This window comes from Triticum aestivum, chromosome 3B (assembly GCF_018294505.1).
Source record: "Triticum aestivum cultivar Chinese Spring chromosome 3B, IWGSC CS RefSeq v2.1, whole genome shotgun sequence".
NCBI lineage: Eukaryota > Viridiplantae > Streptophyta > Magnoliopsida > Poales > Poaceae > Triticum > Triticum aestivum.
This window is the reverse complement of record NC_057801.1, coordinates 753804245-753820273: the sequence shown is the minus strand read 5'-3', so window position 1 is coordinate 753820273 and position 16029 is coordinate 753804245.

Below are 16029 nucleotides of genomic sequence, written 5' to 3'. Positions count from 1 at the left end.
CGGGCTCCCCAATGCGAATGATACAAACAAGCAGCTGGTTAGTAGAATGGTGCCACAACATGGCTGCAGTTTCTATGGTGCCTTGAGGCCGATTCATTTAAAAATTGAGCCCTCCTAAGAACATCTGCACATGTGTATATATTGTGATCTGTGGTGTCCACTCATGAATTGCTCTCCGATCAGATGAAAACCACCACAGAAAAACACTAGTAGAAAACAGGCCTTTAGTCTCGGTTCTAGAGGGCCTTTAGTCCCGGTTCTGGAACCAGGACTAGAGGGTCGGTACTAAAGCCCCCCCCCTTTAGTCCCGGTTCTGTTACGAACCGGGACTAAAGGCCCTTCGCGTGGCCGCTGTCTGGAACTCCACCTTTAGTCTCGGTTGGTGTTACGAATATTTTTTTGAATATTTTACCGATTTTAAATTTTTTGAATTATTTTACAATTTAATCTCTAATCACCCCATCCTGTCACTACTGCAGCCTAAGCACGTTTAACATCCGACTTCTATTTCTCCTAGTTTTCAAGTCTGCACTTGTTGTTTTCCTGACAATAGTAAGATGTCCATCCTATTAACGCTCGGGAGTTTAGCTTGAGCATGAAGTCACATGTTTCACTATTTGAGTTTGAAACTATTATTCTAAAAAACAATAATTATGTAGTAGCACTAATATTTTATTGAGTAAGTAGTTTGACCATAGTTTGACCATAGTTTGACCAAATTTGACAAAAATTCAAAAAACTGAAATAATTATTTAGTAACACTAATATTCTTGAATAATTATTTAGTAACACTAATAATTTTTGAATAAGTAGTTTGGTCACAGTTTGACCAGATTTAACCAAAATTCAAAAAAACTAAAATTTGAGCATAACTTTTTTTCCTTTTAGAATTTGAGGATTCTAAAAATTTGCAAAACGGCCTATGGCCGTCAAATTCGGATGCGGATTTTCGTGCTGAACATTTTGATATATTATATGTTTTTTCCGACATCGTATGCAAAAGTTATAGCCGTTTTACTTTTTCATAACACTTTTTTGCAAAATATGTCCAAATTTAGGTTTTTTAATTTTCCTAACTAGTAGACATCTCGAAGGATTTATTTTTTGAAGTTTTTATCTTTTTTTTTGTTTTTTTCAAAACTGAAATGGTGATACAGGGGGGGGGGGGGTAGAGTTTGGGAAATGGACCCTTTAGTCCCGGTTCCTCAAACCGGGACTAAAGGTCTAATCTTTAGTCCCGGTTTGAGACACGAACCGGGACTAAAGGACATCGCACCCTTTAGTCCCGATTCGTGTCTCAAACCGGGACAAAAGGGACCATTTGAACCGGGACTAATGCCTTTAGCCGCTCGAATCGGGACTAATGTTTACATTAGTCCCGGTTCGTAATGCAACCGGGACTAATGTGTATATTGTGCTGTAACCAAGGCCCTGTTTTCTACTAGTGAAAGTGAGCATTGGGTCCCAGAAAAATATATCTCAGTTCTACTGGTGCGAAGAAATACAAGGAACTGAAGGGGCAAGTGGCTAGCTGAACGATCTCGAGAGAACTCAAGTGTTATGATCCAAAAGTTTAGTTCGAACATGGCTCAAGCAATATTTTCTGGAGGAAGCATCATGTAGTTCTCAGCTTGCTGCATTTTAGAGAGAGGCCACTTTGGAAACCAGAATAGAGCCGATGGTAGTATCACAACCATGTATCCCAAATAACCAAGTTGCATATCACGGTCCAGCCAACATAAATTGAAGATAAGTTGAAAATGCGTGTATGCAAGATGTTGCCACTAGATGATACCCAAGTTCCAAGGATAAACTGCAAAATCCCAGGGTCCCATTGCCTTTCAAAAATTTTGTCCTTTTGTACGTGCAAGTTAGAGCACTAAAAGTGCCGATCACTGCAGTCACTTGAATCAAAATGGAATTTCCCTTGTCCCACTCCTGTAGATATTCAAATCCAGTCACAACAAAGTTTGTATTGCCCAGGTGCACCACTGTACCAGCGCACAGACCCGGTTTCCCCAAGAAGCAGCAAGGTAGAAGAATAAAGTGTCGAATTCCAGGATCCTGTTGTGTTGCAGTTGAAAGCTCAAGTCCATGAGCAAGATAATATTTCACATCAGGAACAAATAAGAATGAGACCCATGTGGTTGAAAGAAACTTAATAGCGCCGAGGCACTGAACATCAAAGATTCCTGGGTCCCATAGTCTGGTAGCTAAACTTGTTACCATAGGAAGCACCCGATGTTCCACATTTTGAATTGCGAAGATGGAACTTGAATCTATTGGAAATATGAGCAATTTATCGAATGATTTTATTAACAGAAATACTAGATAAAGCATGATTAAAATAGCAAATATAAAGCAAGTCATGCAATCTGACAAAGAGAAGGTAAACATCGTCTGCATATATGAACTTGAGGTAAACACATCTAGAACAGACACTAGATGAAGTTGCTTATACGACATAGAACCTAACATACGTAGGGCAGAAACTAGAGCCAAGAACTGTAGCAGGACTTCTAACAGAAAGGATAAGAACACATACGACACAGTAGCAGTAGAAGCGCTGGACTTGGAGTCGGTGTCCTCGCCTGCCATGTCGTCGAGGAGGTCATGGACGTCGGGGAAGAAGTCGTCGTCGGGGAAGTAGTCGTCGGCGACCGGATCGTCCATGATGAAGCAGCCAGTAGTCGCGCTGAGCGCTCCCCAAAAACCTTATCACCCTTCTCCCGTACATGACTCAAAAGGTGTGGTCTCGGAGGCTTACTGTCCCGACGTGCGGTGCACGCCACAAGCCGGGATGAGGAAGACAGCAGCAGCTCAGAGATGGAACCGATGGCGAGGGAAGGAGTAGTTCTGGTGTGTCTTGCTGAGAGGAGTGACCTCCCTTTTATAGGCGCAAGAGAAGGAGGCGAGAGGGCAGCGCTGGGAGCTGAAGGGAACGAGGGAGACGAAACGAACAGACAACAGCCGAAGGGTGCAGCGTTCATATTCAATGTCCACTACAGCAAAAACTTTTCAGCTCCCGAGTGACATTTCGTATACCCGTAGTGCGTGGCAAAAATTTAGACATCGGCTTGGCTCATTCCCGCAACCCGCGGCGCGACGAGGCGAGGCGAGGCGAGGCGTGGCGTGGCGTGGCGAGGCGGGCGGCGGAGGAGGAGCGCGCGTGGATGTCCCTCTTGTTCTCATGCTCATACAAGTGGGGAAGGAGCCTCCCTTATAAAGAGGTCCAACCCCCTCTAAACTAGCAATGTGGGACTAAACTTTTAGTAGTATCCCTTGCCTTGCACAAATGGGCTAAGTGGGCCTCTAGGATTTATTAGGAATTTCTCAAATAGTTATTGGGCTGCCCAAATAGACTAAATTCCAGCAATCCCCCACCAGATCCCAGAGGCACACAGAAATTTGCCTTTGGTTCCAAAACACTGTTTTATATACCGGTACTGCAGGAGAGACTCTATGCTACACTATGCTACACTAGTAAGCAACTTGAACAGTGGACTGGGCCTTGAACTGCAAGTTTTCTGCGAATCTAGCTTCACATAAAGCCTTGACCGATACGTGGCTACCGTGGGTCTTCCCCGCGGGTGGAGCTTATGCGTCATACTCCGTGACCTTTCATGAGTTTACTAGAGAGAACCCTACTCTCATAGATTGCGACGTTTGACAATTAGACTCATATAGGTGTGTTCTTCAAAAGATGTTCTGCAGGATAACATCTCTGCTTAAATGAGCCACTTAGAACACATTAAGATATACATCAACATGCCATGCAGATTAGGAGAGTATTGCATCTTCATGGAGTGGTATTTTTAACAGTAAGGATACTCTCCTCCCAGTTGACCAACAACTTGTCTTCCACAACTAATTCACGGGATCTCCGATCACAAAGAATAGGTTACCACTGTGAATAACTCATATTATGGGTCTCATACCCATCTCCCTCGATGCATTATCTATCACATTACGTGATAGACCCTTAGTAAAAGGATCTGCCAGTTTTTTAGACGTTTGGATATAATCCAATGCAATAACTCCGGAGTTTTTCATTTTTTCGACAGATTTTGACCTTCTCTGAACGTGTCTTGATGACTTCATGTTATCCTTTGAGCTGCTCACTTTAGTGATCACAGTTTGATTGTCACAGTTCATAAGGATACCTGGTACAGGTTTCTCAACTACCGGCAAGTCATTCAAGAGCCGACGAATCCAATCTGCTTCGACCGTAGCTGTATCTAGTGCTGTGAGTTCTGCTTCCATTGTTGACCTCGTTAAGATGGTCTGCTTGCAAGACTTCCAAGAAACAGCGCCACCTCCATGAGTGAATACATATCTGCTCGTGGCCTTTATCTCATCAGCATCTGAGATCCAGTTTGAGTCACTATACCCTTCAAGCACCTTTGGATGCCCGGTGTAGTGAATTCCATAATTTGCAGTGCCTTTTAAATAACGCAAAACTCTCTCTAGAGCTTTCCAATGCACATCTCCTGGTTTTGAGACAATCCGGCTCAGTTTGCTAACAACAAAAGAGATGTCAGGTCTTGTAGCACTGGCTAAGTACATAAGCGAGCCAATGATCTATGAATATTTCAATTGGTTCCTAGCAATTCTCCGATTCTTTCGAAGCAACACACTAGCATCATATGGTGTTGGAGATGGCTTGCAGTCACTGTAGCCAAAGCGACTCAAGATCTTTTCCACATAGTGAGATTGAAGCAATGTAATCCCACCATCATCATGTCTCAACAACTTGATGTTCAGAATGTAAACAGCCACTCCTAAATCCTTCATCTCAAAACAGCGAGATACGAAATCCTTGACCTCCTTAATAACATTCAGATTTGTTCCGAAAATTACACTAGTAGAAAAAGGACCTAATATGAGACACATTAGTGCCGGTTTGATTTTGAGCCGGCACTAATGTGTCCATTAGTGCCGGTTCCAATGGCTAGCCGGCCGTTCTCATTAGTACCGGTTCGTGGAGAACCTTTAGCACTAGTTCGTGCCATGAACCGGTACTAAAGAGAGAGGTGGCAGAGTGTTGTCAGTCTGGGGCCCCTCCAGCACCTTTAGTACCAGTTCGTGACACGAACCGGTACTAAAGGTCGACGTACATAAACCCTTCGTCCACCCGAGCCACTCTGTTCTTCCCCTTTCCCCTCACTTCCTCTGTTCTTCCCCTCTCTTCCTCGAGCTCCTCACAAATTTTGCCCAAAATTTGTCAAGATTTGAAGGCCCTCATCCATTCAAATGATCACGAAGGTTAGCAACTTTGTCCTTTCAACTCTCATTGCTAGATTAGCTCTTGCAATGCTTTGTATAGTGATTAATTTGGGAGGAATTGTATTTGCTAGTATTTGATTTATATGCAATTTGAGGTCAAAAATAACACTTAGTTTGCATATGTAGGTGTGGTTTACTTAGTGCCTTCTAAATCTCCGTCGTAACCACCGTCGATCGCCCGCACCGTCCCATCGCCGGCACCACCTTGTGGTGAGGCTCTTGTTTAATGTTTTACAATACCAAATTGATGTTTGTGTGATTTGGATATACAGTTACTCGTATAATTATCTTACCCGTATGTTGTTTGATATACATAGTGCCATGGTTTTGATATCCGTCCCCGTCGGCCCTCGTCCTTGTTATGATTCAGATGTGGTATATTCTCTTTTAAAACTAGTTGTTGCATTTCGTGTTTATGACAAATTATGCCCATCAAGTTGACATAGATATTTTTATCTAGGAGGTATGTGAACCGGAAATTCCAACCGACCCTATTGTCGAGAGGTTTAATTTAGTTGAAAGAGAAAATGAGTATTTGAAAGAAAAATTGAAAAGAATTGAGGGGGAGAGGATGGAATTGGAGTTGCATGTTGCCGATGTCATCGATGATCACAAGATCAAGATGGAGAAAATGAGGTTGAAGATTAGAAAGATTAGAAAATATGCCATTGATAGTGTGGCTTGGTATCATTATGATGTTAGATCAATTGTTACCTTAGTTGCGGTCTTCATCGCATTTTTTGTTGCATTTAAATTCTTTAGTTAGAGAGTTATTTGTATGTTGCATTTAATTAAGTGTTGTATATGAACTTTATGTATGAACTTTATGTATGAACTTTATGTATGAACTTGTATTAATTTGGTCTATTCGGTGTTGTGTAATGAAGATGAGCCGACAATGGATGTATGATGACCGATGCTCTCCCGAGTTCATTAATGGCGTGCATACTTTTCTGCGGGCCGCTGAGGCAAACAAGCGGGCGGATGGTTTTATGCCTTGTCCATGTGCTGTCTGTAAGAATGGTCACAGTTACTCTACGTTAAAAACCATTCACGTCCACCTATTTAAGTCCGGTTTCATGCCCCACTATAATGTTTGGACCAAGCACGGAGAAATAGGGGTTATGATGGAAGACAATGAAGAAGAAGAGGACGACGACGGCTATCCTGGCCATGGGTTCCCTGAATACGATGATACAACAATGGGGGAAGAAGCTGAGCCGACAATGCGGGAAGAAGCTGAAGAAGAGGCATCAGATGAGCCCGCTGATGATCTAGGTTGGGCCATTGCCGTTGCAAAGAGAAACTGCGCAAGTGATCTAGAGAGGACGAAGTTGCAGCGTATGTTAGAGGATCACAAGAAATTGTTGTACCCGAATTGCGAAGCTGACAAAAAAAAGTTGGACACCACACTTGAATTGCTGCAATGGAAGGCAGAGAATGGTGTATCTGACAAGGGATTTGGAAAGTTGCTGGTAATGATAAAGAATATGCTTCCAAAGGACAACGAATTGCCCGAGAGTACGTATGAAGCAAAGAAGGCTGTTTGCCCTCTAGGGTTAGAGGTGCAAAAGATACATGCATGCCCTAATGACTGCATCCTCTACCGCGGTGAGTACGAGTATTTGAACGCTTGCCCGGTATGCGGTGCATTGCGTTATAAGATCAGTCGCGATGACCCTGGTGATGTCAAGGGCGAGCGCCCTAGGAAGAAGATTCCTGCCAAGGTGATGTGGTATGCTCCTATAATACCACGGTTGAAATGTTTGTTCCAAAATAAAGAGCATGCGAAGGCGATGCGGTGGCACGCAGAAGACCGTAAGAAAGACGGAAAGTTGAGAGTACCCGCTGACGGTTCGCAGTGGAGAAAAATCGAGAGAAAGTACTGGGAGGAGTTTGCAGGTGACCCAAGGAATGTATGGTTTGGTCTAAGCGCAGATGGCATTAATCCTTTTGGGGAGCAGAGCAGCAACCATAGCACGTGGCCTGTGACTCTATGTTTGTATAACCTTCCTCCTTGGTTGTGCATGAAACGGAAGTTCATTATGATGCCAGTGCTCATCCAAGGCCCTAAGCAACCCGGCAACGACATTGATGTGTACCTAAGGCCATTAGTTGAAGAACTATTACAGCTATGGAATGGAACAGGTGTACGTGCGTGGGATGAGCGCGGACAGGAAGAATTTGACCTAAAGGCATTGCTGTTCGTGAACACCAATGATTGGCCTGCTCTCAGTAACCTTTCGGGACAGACAAACAAGGGATACCGCGGATGCACGCACTGTTTGGATGATACCGATAGTATATATTTGGATAGTTATAGGAAGAATGTGTACCTGGGACATCGTCGATTTCTTCCGACAAGGCATCCCGTAAGAAAGAAAGGCAAGCATTTCAAAGGTGAGGCGGATCACCGGACGAAGCCTCGCCACCGTACTGGTGCTGATGTACATGATATGGTCAAGGATTTGAAGGTAATCTTTGGAAAGGGTCCTGGCGGACAACCCGTTCCGAAGGACGCTGATGGACGCGCACCCATGTGGAAGAAAAAATCTATATTTTGGGACCTACCATATTGGAAAGACCTAGAGGTCCGCTCCGCAATCGACGTGATGCACGTGACGAAGAATCTTTGCGTGACCCTGCTTGGCTTTTTGGGCGTGTATGGGAAGACAAAAGATACACCAGAGGCACGGGAGGACCAGCAACGTATGCACGGAAAAGACAGCATACATCAGGGTCAGGCCAGCTACGCTCTTACCAAAGAAGAGAAGGAAATCTTCTTCGAATGCCTGCTCAGCATGAAGGTACCGTCTAGCTTCTTGTCAAATATAAAGGGAATAATAAATATGGCAGAGAAAAAGTTCCAGAACCTAAAGTCTCATGACTGCCACGTGATTATGACGCAACTCCTTCCGGTTGCATTGAGGGGGTTTCTACCGGAAAACGTTCGATTAGCCATTGTGAAGCTATGTGCATTCCTCAATGCAATCTCTCAGAAGGTAATCGATCCAGAAATCATACCAAGGTTACAGAAGGATTTGGTGCAATGTCTTGTCAGTTTCGAGTTGGTGTTCCCACCATCCTTCTTCAACATCATGACGCACGTCCTAGTTCACCTTTGCGAAGAGATTAACGTTTTGGGTCCTGTATTTCTACACAATATGTTCCCCTTTGAAAGGTTCATGGGAGTCTTGAAGAAATATGTTCATAACCGTGCTAGGCCAGAAGGAATCATCTCGAAGGGCCATGAAAATGAGGAGGTCATTGAGTTTTGTATTGACTTTATTCCTGACCTTAAGCCGATTGGTGTTCCTGAATCGCGGCATAAGGGCAGACTGGAAGGAAAAGGCACGCTAGGAGGGCATCAAATAATATGTATGGACGGGCATTCTCTCACTGAAGCACACTACACAGTTCTACAGAATTCCGCCTTGGTGGCTCCGTATATGGAGGAACACAAGAATTTTCTACAGTCTAAACACCCGGAGAAGTCTGACGAGTGGATTACGCGTGAACAAATGAGGACTTTCGCCGGTTGGTTGCAGAAACGTGCCCTGAATGATGGTAATATTCAAAATGACCTGTACTCGTTGTCCCAGTTACCATCTTCGAATATAATGACTTTCAAAGGGTACCAGATAAATGGGAATACATTTTACACGATCGCCCAAGATAAGAAGAGCACCAACCAAAACAGTGGTGTCTGCTTTGATGCAACAACCAACACGGGAAATGAAACATATTATGGTTACATAGAGGACATATGGGAACTTAACTATGGATCAGGTGATTTGAAGGTCCCTTTGTTTCGGTGCAAATGGGTCAATATGACACGAGGCGGGGTAACGGAAGACCCGCAGTACGGAATGACAACAGTGGATCTCAACAATCTTGCGTATGCAGACGAACCATTCGTCCTACGCAATGATGTGGCGCAGGTTTTTTATGTGAAAGACATGTCTACAAGGCCAAGAAAAAGAAAAGATAAGGAAGCGAATGGATCATACGACGAGCCAAAGCGCCACATAGTTCTTTCAGGAAAAAGAAACATCATGGGAGTGGATGACAAGACAGACATGTCAGAATATTATGAAAAGTTTGATGAAATTGCTCAATTTATAGTGAATATTGACCCGAGCATCCAGTTAAATGATGAAGATTTTCCATGGCTACGGCGCAAAGGGACACACGCAAAGAAAAAGTTTCACGCCCAAAGATCTGGGATGTGATCGGCTTCACTATCATCACTTTCTTCTGTGTTTCACACCCAGGAGGGAATGTCTGTAATAGTTAGGGTAGTTAATTATGTGTTTTGGCATTTGAAACACGAAGAAATTTTATGTGCAAACAAATTCTTTTCATGCATTTAGTGATTTTTTCCAGCTAAATGACCCTGAAATTGAAAAGCATTTCAAATGAACTCAGAAAAGGTTGAAAGTTGGCATGGTATCATAATTTCATACAAATAGCATGTGCAAAAAAGTAGAGAGGGTTACGGTAAAAACTTAATACACTTCGTGTACAAAATGGACAATCTCTTTCGAAGTATGAGGGTTTCCAACGAAAACTGAACTTTTACAAAGGCATTTCATTTTTTAAATAACCTAAGCATTACCAAATTGAATATAATGATAAAACACACTAATATTAAACATAAGAAAAAAGAATCACTGAAAAACTTTTTTCAAAGTTAAGTTATTCACAAACTAGTGATTCACACAAATTTCAAATAATTCAAAATTTAAACTATTCAAATTTGAAAGCTACCGGCACTAATAGAAAGTTTGTAATTTTTTGTACCTAAAGCAAAAATATTCACAAAGAAACTCTAAATACAGCAAAAAACAACTCAAAAATAAATAAAACAAAAATAAATAAAGCGAAAAAATTAAGAAAATAAAAAAGCCCGCCTACTAGGCCAAAGCGGTCTGCATACGACTATGAACACAACCTTTAGTTGGGCCAGGATGCAGGCCCGCAAAGGCCCAGTAGGCCCACGGGACAGAAGAGAACAGGTAGGCCAATAGGCCTGATTAGGAGAGGAGCTCGAGAGAGCTACCGCACTGGAGCTTATAAACCAGTGCGGTAGCCCCTCGTCTAGCGAGGTGGGACTAAACTTGCGCACCGCCTGGAGCCAACGCACCCCCTTTAGTACCGGGTGGTGGCTCCAACCGGTACTAAGGGGGGTCTTTAGTACTGGTTGGAGCCACCACCCGGTACTAAAGGGGGTGCGCTTCCTGCTGCTTGGCCTGGCCAAAACAGACCTTTAGTACCGGTTGGTGGCTTCAACCGGTACTAAAGGTCCATCATATATATACAACAGTTGAAAAAAAATTCAGTTTCCCTCTTTCTCTTCCCTCTGTTTCCTCCCTCCGTCGCGCCGCCCTGCCCCGATCGACGCCGTCCCCGTCGACGTCGCCACCCCCGCCCCTCGTCGCCGACCCCGGCCGTCCCCGCCCCTGGTCGCCGCCCCCGTCGACGTCCCCGCCCCGGCCGTCCCCGTCCCCGTCGTCCCCGTTGCCGTGCCCCGGCCGCCCTGTCGCCGCGACCCGCCCCGCCCCATCGTCGCCGCCCCATCCCGTCGCCCCGGCCGCCCCGCCCTGTCGTCGCCGCCCCGTCCCGCCGCCCCGTCGTCGCCGCCCCGTCGTCGCCTCACCGGTGAGCTCGCCCCGACCGCCATGTCCACACACACACACACTACACACACACACACACTACACACACACACACACTACACATACACACTACACACACACACTACACACACACATTAGTTTGTTTGTTATAATTTTTTTTCTTCTGTTTTTTAGTTATAGAAATGTTAGAAATTATTCTGTTTTTTAGTTATGTAAATATTAGAAATGTTAGTTATATAGAAATGTTATAAATGTTTTCTGTTTTTTAGTTATAGAAATATTTATAGAAATGTTAGCAATTTTTCCGTTTTTTAGTTATATAAATATTAGAATTGTTATAGAAATGTTAGTTATATAATCAGGAAATTTTAGAATTAGTTTTAGTTAGATGAATTAGATTAATGTCAAATTGTTAGAATTTGCATATATATAGAATTTTAGTTATCACAATCCAATCATTTAAAAAATGTTACTTTTTGCGGGCATATAGTATTTGTTCTCGATGATATGCCCGGCCCGCATCCTCGCCGTCGACCCGTTCGCGACGACGTCCTGCTTCAGAGGACCCATGTCCGGGACTGGGCTCCGCCGGGCTGGCACTGGGAGGTGCTACCTGGAGGGGCGCGCCGCTTGGTGAGGAACCCGACCTCGGGTCCCGTCGTCGACCCTGATCTTCTTTGGTGGTGTTCGCGTGGGCCACATTCGGTGCAAAGGTAGCCGGCCCCGCCGGAGGTGGTGCGTCGCCGTGTCAGGGAGGAAGATGAGCACGTCCATCGCTACATGCTGCTATGGACGACGTCAGGTTCTCCACTACTTGGCGGGTTCTTTGGGCAGATGACTGGAGATATGATCCTGTGATGGTTCCTTCTCTTTGGGTGTGCACCGCCCGCGCCCCAGGAACCGCGAGTGGCACCTTAGATTCTTCTGTAGTACTCGATCTTTATTAGGTACCTCTAGCCAGTGATGTATTCGATATATAATATTCGAGACGATGTATTCGAGATTATATATATTAAGACAATGATGTATTCGAGATTATATATTCGAGATGATGTATTCGAGATTCAGTTTTTCCTTATTAATTAATTGCATCCATGCATTGTAATTTGAATACTAAATTGTTTTATATTTCTTCTGTATTAATTAGTAAAGTAAAAGCTATGGCGAACAATACCGGCAGAGAGAGAGAAGAGGAATTGTTCGACATCATACGCAGCCCTCACAGGCTAGATGATCTGAATGAAGATGACGGCTCCCAATATCTGAACAATACCGGAGAGGGTGATGAAAAGATATTCGATCTCAACGACCGAGCTGATGAAGTCATGAACTATGATTATGATGACACTGATAATGTTTGTGATGACACAGACAATGCTGATCTTCAAATAACAAAGACTACCGGCGAGGTATATTTATATAAGCATGCATCCTGGTGATCATCACATGTTTTTTATTGAAGATATATTAACGAATCGATCTTTCTTCTTTCAGCCCTCCGGATCGAGCAAATCTGCTTCTACAGACAGCAAGACAAAGCGAGGCCCGGGCAGATTGTTGAAGGATGGTGTAAAGTACCACATCGAATCCACCAAACTTAGTGGCGAACCCCTCACGCCTAAGAACGTTGCGGACAAGTGGACTCGTCAGTGCGGAGTTCTTGTGAAGGACAAACTCCCGATCTCCATTCAAGAATGGAAAGAGCCAAAGACTAAACGTCCAGGTGTTACTTGGGTCGACGACAGAGCCAAAAAAGACCTGGTGAAATCTCTGATGGAACACTTCATCCTACCAGATCATTTCACTAAAGCAGATGTGGAGAAAGTCAAGGCCGCTGCTCTTAAGAAGATGGCAATTGCATTCAACACCCACAAGAAAACTGTATGGGCCAACTACCTCGCTAATGAAAGGAAGACTCCAGATTTCAAGGGAACACTGGAGAAGCAAAGAGAACACTGGGGCGATTTTGTGACCTTCAAGGATTCAGAATTATCTAAGGAATGGTCGATGAAAAACAAGGCAAATGCCGCAAGAAAGACATAGTTCCATAGGCTAGGTCCAGGTGGCTACGCGGTGGAATTGCTAAGTGGGATAAGTCTGAGCAAGAGATGGAGGGTGCAGGGGTCACTCCGATTACTAGGAGCTGGCCCCCCAGGTGCAGAACTTGGTTCTATGCGCATGGGGGGCGTTGGACCCGAATACAGGCCTGGTTTCGAAAAAGGCAAGTCTAAAAGAAGCCGAACAAAAGATACTTGACGCAATAGAAGAAGCTCGAGCGGGGGTGTTCATGCCCAACAGAGAGAACGACGAGCTTACGCGCGCCCTGGGAAATCCTGAACACCCGGGAAGAACACGAGGCATGGGCGTTATTCCTTGGTATGAGGGCATTTCGGACTGGAATGACGACTACAGGTCCCGTGCAAGAAAGAAGATGGAGGGGGAGAAGAAGAGGAAGTTGGAGGAGGAGCAGAGGAAGCAGGACGCAGAAGGCCTTCAAGGCCTAGAAGCAAGGCACGCGGACCTGGAACTCAAATTCCAGCAGCAGCAGCAGCGGATCGACTCACTTAGTGAGGAAAGGGGGTCTCAGCAGCGGCAGCGGCAAGCGGATGATCGTCCAGCATTGGATAGCACCGTCCCATCCATGCCGAGAAGCAGCGTTGGTTCTGCCCCGGGCAACACACTGCTGGATACATACCCTGTGGATGACATCATAGAGAACACTAACTGTGAGCTACACTCCAAAATGAAGAACATATCCATGAAGGTGGCAGACGGTGTTGCTTTTCCAGTTACCCCCGAAGCAACCTACCATTGCATCCTGATTATAGAGGGCTATGCTTGTGTCATGGTTGATGAAGTGGTGGACCCATATTCGGGGCTAACGCTTGACATTCCTGGAGGTGAAGACGAGCGCACACTGGGAAAGGCCATACATCATATCATCCTATGAAGAAAGGATTGCATCATCTTTCAAAGTCCACCGACACCGCATCGTCTGCCGACTCCTCCTCGAAGTCCGCCACCGAGTCAGCAGACTCCCGCTCCTCCAAGTCCACGAACACGTGAGACGACTCCTCCTCGAAGTCCGCCACCTCCTCCAAGTCCCAGAACGCGTGAGCTGACTCCTTCGGTTTCAAGTCCGGCACAGCGTCATGCCACTTCTCTGGTTTCAAGTCCGGCATCGTGTCAGGCCACACCTCCTGCTTCAAGTCCGGCACATCGTCAGGCCACTTCTCCTGGTCCAACTCCATGTCAGCCGTCTCCGCTGTCTCAGCAATCGCAGAAGAGACATGCCGCAGCTTTGGTGCGTAGCGGTACGAGTCGAGGTAGTTCAGGAAGTACAGGCGGAGACAAGCGATATAAATATGGTCCAAGCCTCGCTCCTATTCCTCACAGGTCTTACGACATGACTAAGGAGCAAAACTCAGCCATAGTGCAAGCCCAAGTGGACGCCCATTTTGGACCGAAACCGGCACCGCCGCCAAAGGAGAAAGTGCCTGAGAAAGTAATTGACCACTTCATTCGTATGGCTAGAGAACCAGCTCCCAAGCCCGTTGACTCGGACTATGAGCGCCAAATCAGGAAACTACATCGAGAACGGCTAAAGAAGGAAGCGAGCTCGAGCTCGAGCCAACAAGCAGCTGGCAAAAAATGTGAGAAAACCGTTCCCCAGTTGGGAGAACAAGCGGCGCAAGCGATTCCCCCGCTTGTTGTGCCAACAACACATGAGAGGAGTAGTACGTGCGCCAAATATTATTGTGGGAAAACCGTTAGCATTCCCCAGCATGGCGATGTGGTAATAACGGAGGATCATATAATGCAGGCTCAAATGCTCAATATCTCTGTTGGACAACTCCTCGAAATCGAGCCCATGCCTACGCTTAGAGAATCGGAAATAGCATGGAAATATGTCCGGGGCCAACCTTTGGTCCATCCAGACAAGGTCAAGGACCTCCCAACGAGAATGTATCAATTGCATCAATGGTACATGAACATTACCAAGATTTCCAATCGAGAGTCCCTCATGGTGAATGTCAAGCATGAGCATTATTACCATGAGAAAGCTCTGGCCATTGAGTATCCAGAACTATTTTAGTTATACAATCAAGACGCACTCGACAAGTCTATCGTTAGTTGCTATTGTCTGTAAGTGATTTCTTTCTGTAATTTAAGTCTCAAGCTAGTTATGTAGTGATAATTTTGAGCAATCATTACATGTAATTATCCTCACTATATTCTTTTTCTGTGGTATTATATGCAGGATGAAGATGTATGAAATGAAAAAAGCTGGACGCTATGGCGTTGGGTTCATTGACCCAAATACCATTAATGAGGACATATGACAGATTGAATATTGTCAAGATGCTGTAGAGGAAAGCATGCTAGAGTTCTTGAAGTGCCTCAATAGCAATGAAGATATACTACTTCCTTACAACTTCCCGTGAGTCACACTGTTGTGTACTACAAATTCTGTTTTCTTAATTACTAGCTAGCTAGATGTTAATAATTAAGACATGCAAACGTGTGTGTATGTAGTTGGCACTGGGTCTTGTTAGACATTAAAGTTGAGGAAGGAAAAGTTGAATTACTGGACTCACTAACTAAAGAAGATAAAGACTACACCATCGTGAAGGGATAGTCAACAGGTAATTTCAATCATTATTAACTATATCTCGGCCTATTAATTATTAGTTCGTCATTTCCTGATATGAACTATTTAATAACCCATTTATTAATTTTCTTTGCCGGCGGACAGGGCATGGGCAAAGTTCATTAAGGTGACTCCAGGGAAGTGGGCAAAAAAGTTGTTTTGGCATCGACCCAAGGTAAGTAATTAAGTAGTACTAGCTAGCTACCATCTCTTTAATTCTTGTTTCAATATCATTAATTAATTATCATGCTTGATTAATCATTATCTGATTCAATTCCATTCTCGTAAAGGCCCTGAAGCAGGCGCCGGGGAATAATCTGTGTGCACTCTACATCTGTGAGAACATTCGCATGATGACGCGCGAAAGGAGCAGATCTGATAGACAGGACTGAGTACGCTTGTCAGAACACTATTCACACAATTATCGATATCTAGTCACACAACTAACACACA